We start from the raw sequence: 15,476 nt of genomic DNA, 5'->3' as shown, positions 1-15,476 counted from the left end.
ATACGATGTGATTAGTTCTTGCTGTATATTTTCCAAATTATATTGTAAATAAGGACGATGAAAATGAGGACCATGCAACGATTTTGTTTTCGTCTAAAATGTCTGTGAGAGTTGTCTTCTAAAAGACTTCTTCACATTAAAATAGAAAGCCTAGATATTCCTCCCTTATGCACCCTGTGTTATTTTACGGAAAAATGACAGTTATGGGGCATGGAGTTAGACAGGGGATGTAGAGGGCAACTTCAGAACAAATCTGTACTCCTATTATGCCTGACAGCTGAGATGCTCTAGGATTTGTCAGAGAAAGGAATTGTTCAAAGTATCATATCTGAAAATCCAACGCCATTTGTTGCCAATGCTCTCGTCTTCTGAGTTTATAGACGTCCGTATCTCATTAATCTGTCTCACCTTGCCAGAGTCTGTGACAAAATGACAGTAAAAATGGAGGACACGATGAGCTATGTTCACACCCGCCTGCTAAAAGTGAGCCTATCCAGTCTCAGACCCAGTCACAAAAGCGATCACACCAACCCCAGCTTCAGTGATTATCTCTGTGGCTGTTATGTTTAAAGTGCTCATATTATGCTCATTTTCAGGTTCATAATTGTATTTAGAGGTTATATCAGAATAGGTTTGCATGGTTTAATTTTCAAAAACCACCATATTTTTGTTGTACTGCACATTGCTGCAGCTCCTCTTTACACCCTGGGTGTTGAGCTCTCCGTTTTAGCTACAGAGTGAGGCATCGCACTTCTGTCCCATCTTTGTTGGGAGTCGCACATGCGCAGTAGCTAGGTAAGCTAGGTACCCAGTCAGAAGCAGAGTATGAGGGCGTGCTACGCTAGCAGCTAGGCGAGCATTATAACGTGTGTTACAAAGTGACGCACGTTCATCACGGAAGTAAAGGCTGGTGGGCATGGTAAGTCCCTTTGGGGTGGACTTTGGTCTTTTTCACTTTGTAAACCTATAACGTGCACAAAAAAGATATATGACACAATAAAGGAAAGGGGAAAAGCCAAAAAGCATAATATGAGCACTTTAAGTCTGCAGTTTATTCCCCTACAGACAAGGGTTGTTATGAATGTAGTCTATATCCACGACGTTCCAATTCCGGGATTGCGCCGCTGCCACAAGATATTCCGCCGGATGTCACTCTTTTCGGCCGGATGTCCGCTTTCTTTGGGTTGTCATTGTAAATTACGATGGATTTCTGAGGACTATGGTTAACTGCTCCAGATCTGGTGGTAAATCCGCAGAACAAGCGCTAGTGAGACTATCTGTCCAATCTGAGCATTTCTGTTGCATCTAATAAAATTTGAACGCATCTGTTTACTCCTCAAGATGATTGTATTGGTTTAAAGATCTGACCATAATTCAGAGATCGATGTTCCCGAATGTGCAGCTATCTTTGTGTTCGCCCCATGAATTCTATAATGATAACAACCCCACACCCACAGATATCCACATTCTTTTTTTTTCGGCACCATGCTATGCTATCACGGAGGATTTAAAAAAAACACATGATGGTGTAATCATCTTGTAATTTTTATGTCCTCTTCATCTCTAAAGCTGAACGCTGATGATCTTTCTCAGCGGTGATGTAAAACGCATCACTCGAGCCGCGCGCGAAAGTCGCCGCATGGCACCATTTTGTAAACATAGCCATACTGAGAAATACAGGCAGAGTTTTGTGGAGTTGATATGCTTATTGTTTTTTTATTAGCTAGGCACTTTAGCCCCATTGGTTCCTAGTGAACCAATGGGTATTACTTTTTTTTAAGGCTTAGTAATTTCCTTTAACAGCTGGGCACTGTAGTTTTTACCAAACGGTGCTAAAACAGGAGTAAACAGTCTACTTGGTGGGGACTATTTTCAGTTGCGTATTCATAAACATTTGGTGCTCTAGTGGGTATTTACAGCACAACAATGGTGTATGTGGGATTACCTTAAAGTAAACTACCATGTGTTTGTTCATGGTAATAAAAAGAGCAACAGTGTGACTTATTGATGAGTTTTTGGACAATGATGGAGCTCTATGTGGCACAGAGGAATAAGATCCTCGTATGAACTTTTGGCTATACAATCTATAGTTAATAGAATTTAGGTTTTGGTGTTTTGATGGAATTTCCATTTTTGCTTTACTCCTATCTTTTACATTGGTTGTTCCAGTGTTGAAGTGATAGGATTTATGGGTCCAGAACAACAAAGTTAAAGAAAAAAACACTTTACTTGAAGGTATCTCCATAAGAGTGACATGACAGTGTCATGAACACATGACACTGTCAGGACACAGTCATGACACATGAACCCTAACCCTAACCATAACTTGTCATGACAAAAAACGAATGATACTTACTAAAACAACCGTTATATTTATATATAATGTTTATGCCACGTTCATGACAGTGTCATGTCACTCTTATTTAGATACCTTCAAGTAAAGTGTAACTGAAAAAAAGTTAGTATGAGCAGTGATGCATGCTGTTTCATACACAAATCATTTTGGAAAGTTGAGCACAGAAACACTACATCAAAGAGATCTTGAAACTAAAACAATGCAAAGATTACAGATTACCATTACAAAGGTATTTTTCACTATGTTGAGACATTATTCATGATTAAGTTGACTTATTTTTATCATGTGTTTAATTTTATGGGTGAGACTTAGAGATCTGCTGTGGCAGAAGCCCCCAAAAGGAAATCAATAGGTCTCCTTTTATACACACAGAGTCCTATAAACAATCCCAGAAAAAGATCAATATGCTACAGGAAAATGAACAAGGGAGCACAGGGAGTCAGGCGCCCAACCACCGCGTATCACAGATATCATAGTCCTTTTTTAAAGAATATCAGACACACTGTTCTGTGAGGCAAAGATAAGTTTTTATCAACACAGTTTCCCAACTCCCAAGAGAAATAAAAACAGAAAAATGTTTGGATCTTCCAACCTGGGAGGATTCTGTGGCATAAATATTCACTAAGTCGCAAATAATGCCGCGTCTCCTGCATAAACTGGAACTCTGCCTGAGGTTCGCCATATTTCTTCTGTCATTTTCGATTGAGATAAAGCAACACAAGAAGGCAATACTGTCACAAGCTTGTTTACGGCAAATATATAGTTCATTGTGTAATTATCTTTGGAGGCATTTCTTGAATCAGTGCACTGTTTCGAGTCACTCACACTTAAAACAGCTGATGTTTTTCTGATAGTTTTCCTCTGCATGGTAAATCGTTTTCTCCAGGGCTTAGGGGTTTGACCCTAATTTTCCTTTGACATGGCTATATGATGCACATTTCCGATGACTGCTGACCAAGCTGCATTTCTGAGAAAGGCAGAAAAGTTCTCCCGAGTATGGAAAAAAACACACACGGGGTAATCACACAAAAATCAAAATGCTATATTTTTCTTTTGCAAATACTGACAAGGTGGGAGTTGCAGCAGATGGTGGATTAAGGTAAAATAAACGAAAGCGGATCGGAAATTAAGTTATGAAACCTCTTTTTTCTAACACAACGGAAAGAGCACTTTTTTTTCTCATCGCACCTTTTTTCAGCCGATGTGGAAATGAAAAATAAGACCTGCGCTATCTGTCAGAGGGCTATTCACACTGAGGATGTGTCTGTGCCCCTTTAATGACTGTGGAACTTGTGACATTACCTTTAGTACATGTGAAGGAATAAGGAAACTGCTGTGAGGAAGTCTGCATAACACTCTGCGGAGTGCAATTAAAAGGCTCCCACATTCCCTGTCATTTATAATTCTGCTGTAAAGCTGACCCGGGACAGGACAATATGTACCAGAGTAATGCAGTCTGCAGATAACGTTTGGTTGCAGGGAAATAGCCAGAGTTAAAGGTTTCTCTAGATAAACCGAGGCATTCAAAGTGATGGAGTCATGTTTGAAGGTCTTCTGACTTGCTGAATATAGCTTAAAGCAATACTATAACTTTTGAAAGATAAAAGTAGCACATTCCTCCTCTTGCAAATACAAAGTTTAATTCATCAGCAATACAATGCACCTCTGTTCAATTCAAGAGTTTTGTCACAACAGCCTGACTTGGGCTGGTATGACCAGTTGGTATGGCGGCTAATTTTATCCAATGTTGGGAAACCTAACATAGATATATCGCTGTTTAACGGGCATTACCGAGACTTGCGCTGCTGTTATCCTTTAATTGTCACTTGTGGCGAATGTTGCTGCGATTCAGCAATTATTACACAGGCTCATTTAAACAACAACAAAAAAAACTCAATGTATGTCTTGAGTCTCAAACACTGCCTGAAACAGTGGCTCTGGAAAAATTTGTGGAAGACGGCAGCTGTGATCACAGTAGTCACTTAGTCAAAGCGTTCATATTTTGGGAAGAATGTACCAAAATAAGGTTTCCAGCCTCTTTTTGTCGCTTGGATAGTTACTTGTGCAACTTCGTTAGCTTGCTTGGTAGAACACGTTTCCTTCCTCCTTTTTAGATTTAACTAATAGGAGAACTTTTTGTATTTTCTCTTTGCACATACGATTATAAGACCAAGTGAAAGATGAAATATTTCAATAACGCCTAGGCAAAGTTTAAATTATGGTATTTTGTTCAGCAACTTCCAACTGATCGACTTTTTTTTTTTAATGACCAAGGAGGAGTAGTTTAATCTAACTTACAGTACAGTGCCTCCATACAGTATATAACGTGGTTAACATGCTTTAATAGGGACACTGGCATGGGCACCTAAGCATGCACTGAAGCCAATTAAGCCAATGTGGATCTGCATGCTAACAGTGAGACAGACTTAGTGCTGTTTCTTCTATGCACATATGACTAATTTGGAAAACTGATAAGGTCTTTGTACTTGTGTTTGGCCTCTATGTGTACATGCTCTACATGTACTGTACATACTGTACATACTGAACACAAGGATACGGCTTCCTCTGGTAATTCCCAATAATGAGATGACATTTTCCAGTTTCCAAACCCCCAGTTTTTAGCTTCAGCAGGAAGTTATTAGTGACTAGTGTTGCAATTATTTCCTATATAAGAGAAAACGAAACACCCAAGGCAGGAATTATGATCTGTCCTTTGCCATCTCTGTTCAGTTTCCACACAGAAATATTCAGATTACTCTCTACTGAGTGGAGAATGGTGTTATGCAGTGGAAAGCAGAGCAATAACTGTTTCTGGAACCCCCACTCAATTCGGTGCAGATTTTCTGACATTGTGCAATAATCAACATAATTCTCTGCTGACAGAATGGCAGCCACACCTCACGCCGATCAGCAGATTAGTCACTGGGAATAATTTAAAGGATTCTCAGCAGCTCAGAGGGCCAAGAGACTAATTTATCCCAGATCATGAAGGCTTTACTGACAAACATTCATATTCCTAACAAAGAAATATCGCAACGATGTGACTTCTCTTTTCAGATTGAGTCATACGCCGAGGCAAATCATGTGGACTCAATTGTCATGTTTATTTGAAAGCTAGAGTAGCATAAAAAAATGTCTCGACTCTGCTCGTCAGAAGTTCTCACAGTCTCTCTGCAGCTTAAGGAGTGCCAGTTTTAAAGGGGGCTGGCACTTTTGAGCCAGTTCAATTTATGCCATTCAATAAATCACAGTGAAGCATTTGAAAAGGATTTTAAATGGCATTTGGAACCAATTTCGAGGACCTCATGCTCTACAGAAACTAAAAAGCAGAAGTCGAAACCGTACTTCAGGCCACCTTAACTACAGTGAGGGAGAAGTGGCACGCAGGGGTTGAATCAAACATGCAGGGAAATTGCCAAGGGGAGTTTATATTTGCATGACACTGTGACACCCTGTGTTTATTAGCATGCAACCTCAGCTTTTGCACTCTGCGTCGGCAAAAAAAAAACCTCTCCCCTCCACCTCTTACCCACCCCTCCCTACCCGAGCAGAATCCATCCCACATCTTTAACGGGCGGGGCCTTGGCGTCCGGGCATGCTCAGTGAGCGTAGCTAATCAGCCAAGCCGAGCCGTGTCCTTTGACGGTGAAAAAATAAATAAATAAATAAAAAATCCCTCTCTGCTGTCGGAGTGCCACCGCAGATGAACTTGGTGGTGCTCTGACTCCGGCGGGGGTAGGAGGTGTGGATGAGCGTGTGGAGGGAAGGGAGGGGGGGGGGTTGAGGGGAAATGAATTAGCCACACATCGAAACAGTTTGTCATGTCGCATTTACTCTTCCAGACTTGGCAGGAAATGCACAAACAAAGTGTCCCGTTAAATGATGATAATTCCACTTCTTCTAGAATTTTGCAAGGTGTGTGTGGGAGTCCCCTCCCCCTCCCTTCCCTCCCCAGCCCCACTCTGATCTCTGCAGAGGTTTGAATAGCACAGCTCCATGCATATGTAGAGGTATAAATTCAGCATTTCACCATTTAAGGTGATATTCAAAGCCTATTAGTCCCTTTTGTGTAGATATCCAGCTCTGCAGGTTTTTTTTTTTTTCCAGTAATTGGTGCTAACATCTGAAGACTTTGTGGGCATGTAGCATCTAAGATACTGCTCCTTTCCCAGCAACAAAGGGAGAGAACGGATTCTATCACAGTATCGAGGAACGAAAAAAGGAATATTAAAAATGCAGCATTAGCATTTTAACATCATTCGTAGCGGATAAAATGGACACCGACTGCTGGAGATTAGTTGTTCTTTTTTTAGATGTGAGAGCATCACAGCACACCGGGAGATAGAGGCATCTAAGACAACACAGTGACCCTTGGTGAAGCAACCGAAAAAACAGTGTACATTTTGACGGCATCATAAATCACGGGGCTCATGGCAGGCAGCCCAATTGTGCTGCGAGGGCAGGTTGAAGCTACCATCATCCCTCCTCCCGTGTCCCCTGGCTGTGTCTGAAGAAAGAAGTGGAACGGCAAAAACATGTCTGCTCTCTGTCTCCTTCTGTATCGGCATTGATCTCTCGGTGGGCGGGGTCAGAGCGGCTGTAGTCACGGTGCAGTCACGACACTGCGCCTCTGTGGCGTTTTTGATAGAGTTGACAAAGTATGGACAAAAAAAAAAAACAGCACATGATCCCCATGTGCGCGGGGTTTAGCACGGCTGAGATGTGCTGAAGTGCACTCTGGGAGGAAGTCTTCTCAGTCTTTTAACTGGGAGACAGACTGAGTTTGTTACATGAAAGCACTGTATGAGTGGGAAAGAGGAAGAGAAAAAAAAAAGGCACACAGAGAGAGTTTGCCAAAAAAAAAAAAGAATCTAAGTCAGACTTGGTGTGTGGGTTTGGAGGAGGGCCGGCAGAAATCATCTTTATCCTGAAAGTGGAAGTCTCCGGGCTTAGTGATCACAACAAACATGGTCAGCCTGGGTTAGCAGCTTTGGTTAAGATGACTCCAGGGAGTGTGGACAGTGGGAGGAGGCCTTGGATGCATTTCCTCTTCCTTTCCCATCGCTTCTCATCCTCCCCACCCACTCCGGCAGCTGTTGACGTGGGCCATCACGGGGAATTTGTACAGTCTCATTCAGTTGGAGGGAGGGATTAGGCCTGTGCTCAACCACAGATGGACTGAGACTGCCCCCTATTAATAAATCCTCCTGCGATGCTGTATATTCATCTGGACATTTTTTTTTTTCTCTTTTCCTCTTTTTCTGAGTTCCGAGCAAGTGGACATAAACACAGCGGCATGCTAATCTGCCCCTCATAAAAGTTACAGAGGGAGAGAAAAAGTGACATGACGAATTGAAAGAGGGTGGAAGGAGTGGGGGCGTGGGGGGGCCTTCTTCTTTTGCATAATTTGGTTCCTATTAGCGACATCATTCAGTGGGTTTTTTCAGATGATAATTTGGAAATCTGGGGTTGCGGCGCTAATCCAGCGGCATTACACTTTACCGAGGGATTACTGAGTGACAACTTCAAGTGAAACGAAAGATGTAAGGGCCTCTTAAGCCGTGTTCCTATTAAAAGCCACAGCGCGGCGTGACACTGTGGCAGGCTTCATTGCACACTTGCCAACTAGTTGGGGATATATATCCCCCGATAAACGCTCCAATGCTCATAGGGATTTCTTCATCTTTTTTTTATTTTATTTTTCATCTCTTCACCCTTTGCATTCAGGCATTTATTCCCCCCCCGATTGGCTTCTTTTTTTTTTTCGTAGGTTACTGGTTGCTTGGGTTGTTTTGGCTGCTTGGAGTGCCAAACTGACATTTTCTCACTGATGTTACTTTGCTACCTGAGGAAGCAGTGAAGTAACTCAAGGCTTTATCCAGGTGACTGCCAAAAAAAAGTCGAGTAAGTTTTTCTTTCCTTCGACCACCTGAAAAGTATGTAAGGCGGGACTTAGTCTAGATCCACGACGTTCCACTTACGGGATTGCTAGATTACCGTCGGAAATTCCGCCGGATTTCACTCTTTTTGGACGGATGTCCGTTTCCTTCCGCTTTCTTTGTGTTTTAAACTGCTCCTCAGATCTCTGCAGGGTAAATCCAGACAGCTAGCTAGACTATCTGTCCAATCGGAGTTTTCTGTTGAACGACTAAAACAGACTTTTGAAAGTACACGTTCCACCAAAACAAGTTCCTTCCCGAATCTATTTTGCAGCGGCGCCGTGGCTCTGTTCTGGCGCTTAGCACCGCCCAAGACGATTTTTGATTGGTTTAAAGAAATGCCAATAAACCAGAGCACGTTTTTCTCCCATCCCGGAATGCTGTGTGGACTAGCCAGACCCTCCTCCGCAGTGCCATGGAGGAAGGTCTGGCAAAGCAAGACTAAGGGTGGCTTAGAAACTATTTGTTTATTTTGTATTTTTTTTTATAAAATCTTGAATGAATAAACATTTATTTTTTTTACAAGGACATCATGGATAGTGTGTTAATTGCATGTAAAGTAGTAAAGTAAACAGACAAAAAGACATGTTAATTATTTTTATTTTATTATTCCAGGACAATGCACATTTGCCCAAGGGCTAATTTCCATCCGTAGTCTCCTCGACAGAGTAAACAGAGAAGCCAGAGAGGTAGCCGTTACATTCCCAGTATCCCCACATGGGGACATATTGGTGTCCTATGGCTCTCATGAAATGAGTCTGCCTCTTAAGCCATATGCCGAGATCAAAGAGACACACAGGAGGGTTACATATTTAAAAAAAAAAAAAAAAAAAAAAAAGGTGTTGTTTTTTCCACAGTGACCTGGATATGCAGCCAGTTCAAGACGCATCGCTTTCCTCTCCTGTCTGCTGACTGGATCCCTGGAGAGGGACAAAGTAACTGTTCAATCCCAGGTAATTAACTTCACCACGACCCAGGGAACACTCGCACCAGACACCACAATCCTTTAAGCACAACACTCCATTAGTCATATCCCACAAGGCCTTGCAAATGGCAGGACAAAAACAGGGGCATGCCGGGGGCTCATCCTGCCCATATAATCACAGAGACAGAGGCAAAATATGTCTATTATAGCCTGGATCATAATGAGAGGGTGTGTACAATGAGTTGGGATCATTCTTTTGCTTTTTCAGTATCAGTCAACTTTGCAGATTTCCAAAAATCATCAAGTTTTCACAATGCATACGTATAGTGTAACGCTGTAACTTTAATCTGCGTTAAGCATTACAACATAATGCAGATCTAGTCAGAAAACAGAAGGGAGGCAGCGCTGAATCAGGTCCTTGGTGTAAAATGGACAGGTGCTGTTTGGATGGAGGTAACAGCGAGGCCAGTCTATGACTGCAAACTCTCTAAATGTACACCAAGAGCTGCTTATTAGCTGTGGTTTCTTGGAAGATGTCCAAATTTGATCCAATATATCTCATTAGAGACTTTTTCCTGGCAGAAAAGAAACATGTGAATTCATCTCATGACACACATTTTCCAGGGAAAACATGTGAGACAGTTCAAATGTGATGAAATTAAACGATATACGTAGGCACGTGATTCTTTTTACGTTAAACTGAATGTGAAATGCAATACATCCCATGTTAAATTGCACATGTAATATAACCGTGAAACATTTCACATGAGGTGAATTCACAAATAGGCGTACGGTTTTCTTCACCCGAGTATTTCCATTTACTGCTATTTTACACTTAAACATTGTGCTTTTTACTTCCCTACATTTATCTGAAGACTGGGGCACATTCCGCCCCGACAACACCCTATAGCGTGATTTATGGTCCTGCGGAGGCTCCCCGCAGAGCTTTTGCTGTAGCCTACGTAAGTGGACTGAAGTTTATACTTGTGCGCTGGTGTGTGCAGCGATAATAGCAGGGCCGGCATGTGTGTCTGCGTGGGGCGGGGGGGTGTGTGTGTGGTAGAGCAGGTGAGAGAGTGACGGCAATTAGCTTCAGAGCAAGTACCGACTCTAGAGTCATAGTGAGAGAAACAAAGTGTCTCCCCTGTGTTTTCTGACCACGGTCAGAAATCTAAAAAGTTAACCCTCTCCTTGATTTCATGTTGTTTATGGAGAAGGAGAAACAAGAAATGAGTCGGGGGAAATGCAACGCTAGCAAGCCACGGCCGAGCGATGTGCATCGCTGCGGCATGTAGTTAAATTTTTTGAGAGGTGCATGTCAGGCTAGGTCGTGTCTCCACGTACCTACATACGTAGCCACGGCGTTTGCATTGTTTTGCATTGTTTTGTCATATTGATAGTCGGTTTAGTTTAGTAATTTTAATTAATTTATCTTTGCCTTTGAGTTACCTGCTGGCTGCTGGGTTCTTCTTCCTGTTCCTGGTCTGACAAAATTTGGGGCTGAGCCTGTTTCTATGCAGAGGCCCAAACCTCTGACCATACCAAGAGCTCTGACAGCATGGGGGAGGGGAGGGGGGCAATCAGGGTTTCTTTGTGTTGCGCTAAGTAATTACATTTGTTCTCCTCCTATGTTTTCTTTTTGTTTTGATTTGTTCTGATTATTAAATTAAGCAGTCCTTTATTTATCCAATGATGTAAAGTAGTAGCCTCGTGAGACCGTCCTAATCTCGCGAGCTCCAGTTTTCCACTCGCAGATCAGTCTGGCATCTTGAGATAGAGAAAATTTGGAGCCGTTAGCCAAACGACCGGGCCAATCAGTGTTGGTTTTGAGGCAGGTTTAGGTGGTGATAGACAGATGGTTTTTCCAATCAGCTAACTGGTATTTTCAGCCAGCGGTAGCCCTAATTCTGTTAGCTGCTCGCTAATGCTTTTTTCTCTTGGATCCTTCTTTTGGAATATGGACCGGGGACCTGAAAGGGTGCCTTTTATTCGTAAATTCTCGTTACACAAAGGGCAAATATCCCTTACCGACATGTTGCTTGCTTGCTGAGCTAACGAGCTATGCTTTGCCTGCAGCAGCAGGGGCTGTGTTTGTATTTTAATACGCTTCGTTGATCTGATTGGTTGATTTGGCCCGTCTATCACCAACATAGGTGATAGACAGATGGCTTATCCAATCAGCTAACCAGTATTTTCGCCCCTTCCCAAAAGTTCTCCAACGGAACGTTCCCAGATGGATATGCTGAGCAAATGCGAAGCGATCCATCTGGTGGAGTCAGGTTAGTAAAGTAGCCCAGGGCCAAAATCTCTTTCTACATACTCCAGTACAGTAGGTGGCGGTATGCACCTTATAAGTAATGGTTGCAACCCGCCATAAAACTGAAAGAAGAAGAACAGGGCCGCTTTCAGCCCTAACGAAACGTGGCAACACATTTTTTCAAACTGAAACTGGGGTGCGTTGAACACCATTTTTTTTATTTTTATTTTTATTTTATTTATTAGGGACCATGTACAATTTTAAACATAAATGTTACCATTTGATGCATCGTACCAGAGTTAGCCTCAGGCTAATTTACATCTGTAGTCCCCTGACAGGGCACAATAAAAAACATACAAACAACCCCCTCCCCACTCCCCATCCCACACCCACACAAAAACACATTTTGCTAGCACCATATCAGTGTCAGTGGTTGCAGATTTGAGTGGTCTTCAGAAAAAAATTCAGTTGAGATTAAAAGCTTTTAATGGAACTGCAGCTCTTTATGTCATCTGCTATTGCATTCCACTGTGTAGAGGCATTAAAAGAAAACGCGGATTGTCTAAAAGTTGAACGGCAAAAAGGTATGTTGCAGTCATAGATAGAACTTTTGACGCACGGAAAGAACACACACTTTTGAAAGCCCCAGTGATGGTGAACGTAAACTCTCCTGCTATAAACAACTGCACCAAAACATAGACATATATATATAAAAAAAAATAAGAATAAATCATCAGAGCCAGCCGCTCCATAATAATATAATATTCTGAAGTAGCCAAACTTACTGTACCTACACTCCCTCCTGCAGCATTGGTCTCCATCTCTGTTGCTTCTGGTAATCCACATTCAGACCCACGGCAGGCTTGTTGTTCTGTGTTGGTTAGTTCCATAGATTAGTTATCCATGTCTATCTCTTCATCCTCCTCTTGCTCTTTTTGTTCTTCCTCTTCCTCATATTCCTCACTGTCCTGTCTTTCACCCTGGTGTGCTGGCTCAGATGTGTCGCTAACATGCTAGCTAGCAGTATTAGCGCTAATGCTAGCTGAAGCTGCACTTGATTTTAAAAACAAAACAAAGTCAGTTTGCAGCATTTTTCAACGTCAGCCAACAGTGCTCTCTTATATTTCCTCTCTTTTTCTCTGCCCTCCCTCCCCCTTGTGTCGCTTGATGCCTCGATTAATTTTTTTGTCAACAGTAGAGCTTCCAACTTCCAACCAGCTTCCAACTTCCAATTTTCAACTTCCATCAACCATGCTGACGCAGACCATAGACAGTAGAAAAGACGCAGACGGTCTACTCGATTCTGTCTTGAAAGTCCCAGAAGGCACTGCTTCATTTTAACTTTTGCAAACAAATATTCAAATAAAAGAAATGCAGGTAGATGTGTTTTATTTCAAACCATGCACGTTTACGGTTTTGAACATCTGATCTGAATAAGTAATTTTGCTACAAAACAATATAGACTAATGTAAAAGTTCGTGACTGTAGAGGGTAACCATGACTGTGATCGAGAGATTCATATGTGGTATAAATACTGATCAGATAAAGTTTACACTACGTGTGAAGGATTTGGATAAATTTGGCTATTGTTTGGCGAAAGAACTTCATTATTGACGCTTCAAATGGGGCCGAGAGAAATTATATGGGCCGCTGTTTACAATTAAGTGGCCGCATGGCTGTGCCGGCCGGCCCAAACGGCCCATGAGGGCCCGGGGCCCCTCTGGCATCTCCCCAAATGCCAGATTACCTGTGCGCAAGTGTTCTGCCTTTTTATTACCACAAGTTTACAGACACGTCTGCTGATTGAGTATCACCTGTGTCACAGCCAATAAACAAGAGACACAGACCCACCAAACAAGTAAAAAAAAAACTCAAAGCTGTTGCACACCGTTTCACACCGGCAACATGTCGTCCAACCAGCAAAACGACGCACAACGTTTTGATTGAAAAAATGAGATTGAACGTGCCCAAATGTCTCATTCTGGGAAGTCTGTTAGTTAAGTTTACGCCTCTGAACACCCACACATGTGATTTCAGTTGTGGCTGATTAGACCTCTGCTCAGGGTTGAATGTTATAAGCCTAGTGACTCTCTTTATTAATGCACAAAGAACAATTAAAGTGCAAAAAAAAAAGTGTGAATGTTACAGTGCCTCCCAATCATTTCGATTAAGACTGGTAGGCCAAACCAAGGCATAGGCTGATAAAAGCGTTCAGTTCAATGCAGTTAACAAGCGTCGGCTTAGGAAAAAAACATATCTCTATGCATCTAACTTACGCATGTTCCGATCAAACGGCAATTACATTCATCCAGGCGTGTGCTGTTGTATGAACAAAACATTCATGCTTGTGTCTCGGCTCCATGTCATCCGAGCCAGGCAAATTAAATAGAAATACCGTGCATGTCCCTGCATGTAAAATGGATGTATTCAGTCAATAGAATGTCTGCATATGTTAAAAGTGCCTCAAATCAAAAAGCTTATTGAAATTGCAATGCGGCTATATGGGTGTCTCTAATGAGGTAAGAAAAGAACAGTGTTTCTCTGACTGTGGAGCAGTCTAACCAATTATAAGACTTCCCTGCTGCTGAACCATGGGAGAAAGTCCATAGGTGATGGTGGAGTGTGTGTCTGTGTGTGTGTGTGTGTGTGTGTGTGTGGACGTTGTTTTAAGTGAGAGAGAACAGATAATGGACATGGAGCTTCTTTCCGTGCTTCCTCTCTCCGTCGCTCCGCCACTCTTGACAAAGACAGGGCTGGCGTTTTCTAGCCGACAGCCATCAGAGAACCAGGCGCGTGTGATTTGACTATACGTGTCAAAGAGAGTTTGATTGTCTTTGCAAATGTTTTATTCATCGGATGGGTGTTTGGATGCCGCTTACCTCCGTTTTTTTTTTGTTTTTTTTCATTTTCTGGCAAAACGAGTCTGTCAGACAACATAATGCAGAGTGTGTAGCAACTGTTACGCTTGCATAACTGCTCATTTCACCCCCTGGTCCTATCATTTCAGCGTTAAAAAAAAAAAAGATGGTCAAATTCACAGCTAACGTCTTTGCACGAGCACTTGCTCAATCATCGTAGTCATTTTTGATGCATTAGGAGGAAATATATTCCATCTGAATCACATCTCCCAACGTCCTGTTTCTTTACACATCACTGTGAAACAGAGTTCCATGAAGGCTACGGATGCACAGTATAATGCAGTATAATGTGATGCATTTAATCTGACAAGCTGTCGATACAATAAGTACTGGTGCCCAGCAGTTTGTTTTCGGTTTCTGTCAACCACAGTCAAAGTTTACTTTGGTGCATTTTTTGTTGTTGTTGCATTTGGCTGATTGAGGTCGGCACTGCCCAATTACAGGCCAACCAGGGCTTGTCACATGAACTCACATGGAGCTGGTTAATTGGACAAAGTTTTGGTAACCTGTCATCCTGCCAGGTTAGAGATTTGGTGTGGGCTGCGGAGGGTAGAGGTGGGTGGTCGGGCAAAATTACTCTTAATGGACTCCCTGCCGCAGCCCTGTCCCTAAAATCACTATGGGCTTCTTTGCTGTTTCTCACCCACGCTGGTGATAAAGCAGTTATAAACACATGAAGAAGTAGCTGAATATGAGTTCTGGCCTCAGTTCATCAGTTTTGCTTCTGGCTTCGAAGACCAGCTATCCTTCAGATATCAGCCTCTTCATAACCTCTTATGTTTGAGGTTGTTTATTACGTGGCCTCGAAGCATTCTTTCTCCAAACAAGGTTGCCTGCAGTTCTCCTGAAACCTTCGCTTTCCAGTGCAGTTATTTCACGCCCCACCTGGGGTTAAATGCCATTTTCCTCAACTGCCCAAGTAAACCCGAGCAAGAATGCTCCTAAAAAAAAAAAAAAAAAAAATAAAAAGTCTACCTGCCGACAAGTCAGACCTGGCGGTGACACTGCCGGGGCAGGAAAGCGGACCTGGGGCCCGAATGGTGCCTGTGGGTCACACAGGAATCAAAGAGCGGCTATTCCA

The sequence above is a fragment of the Perca fluviatilis genome, chromosome 22 (genome assembly GCF_010015445.1).
Source record: "Perca fluviatilis chromosome 22, GENO_Pfluv_1.0, whole genome shotgun sequence".
Classification (NCBI taxonomy): Eukaryota; Metazoa; Chordata; class Actinopteri; order Perciformes; family Percidae; genus Perca; species Perca fluviatilis.
Note: the sequence above shows the minus strand (reverse complement) of the source record.